Consider the following 560-nt stretch of genomic DNA (forward strand, 5'->3'; position numbering starts at 1 on the left):
TATTCTCTCTATTGTTTTCTTTGTTTCGATTTCATTAATTTCTGCCCTGATTTTTGTTATTTCTTCTTGTCTGCTGGGTTTGGGTTTCATTTGTTGTTGCTTTTCAAGTGTCTTGAGTTGCAATGTTGTCATTTATTTTTATTCTTTCTGATTTTTTAATGTAGGCACCGTCTAAGGACAGCTTTCAGCGTGTCCCAGAGGTTTTGTCGTGTTGTATTGTCCTTTTCATTTAATTCCAGGAATACTTTTATTTCTTTCTTAATTTCTCTTTTGACCCATTCATCATTCAGGAGTGTGTTTAATCTCCATGTGTTCGTGTGGTGATTTTGGCTTCTTCGGGTGTTGATTGTAAGCTTTATTGCATTGTGGTCTGATAGAACACATGGAATTATTTCAGTCTTTTTGTATTTGCTGATCTTTGTTTTGTGCCCCAGTATATGGTCGATTTTGGAGAAAGTTCCATGGGGTGCTGAGTAGAAAGTATGTCCTTTGGTGTTTGGGTGGAATACTCGGTAGATATCTGTTAAGTCCATTTGATATATGGTTTTGTTTAATTCAGA

The sequence above is a fragment of the Nannospalax galili genome, unplaced genomic scaffold, assembly GCF_000622305.1.
Source record: "Nannospalax galili isolate Female #2095 unplaced genomic scaffold, S.galili_v1.0 scaffold1685, whole genome shotgun sequence".
Classification (NCBI taxonomy): domain Eukaryota; kingdom Metazoa; phylum Chordata; class Mammalia; order Rodentia; family Spalacidae; genus Nannospalax; species Nannospalax galili.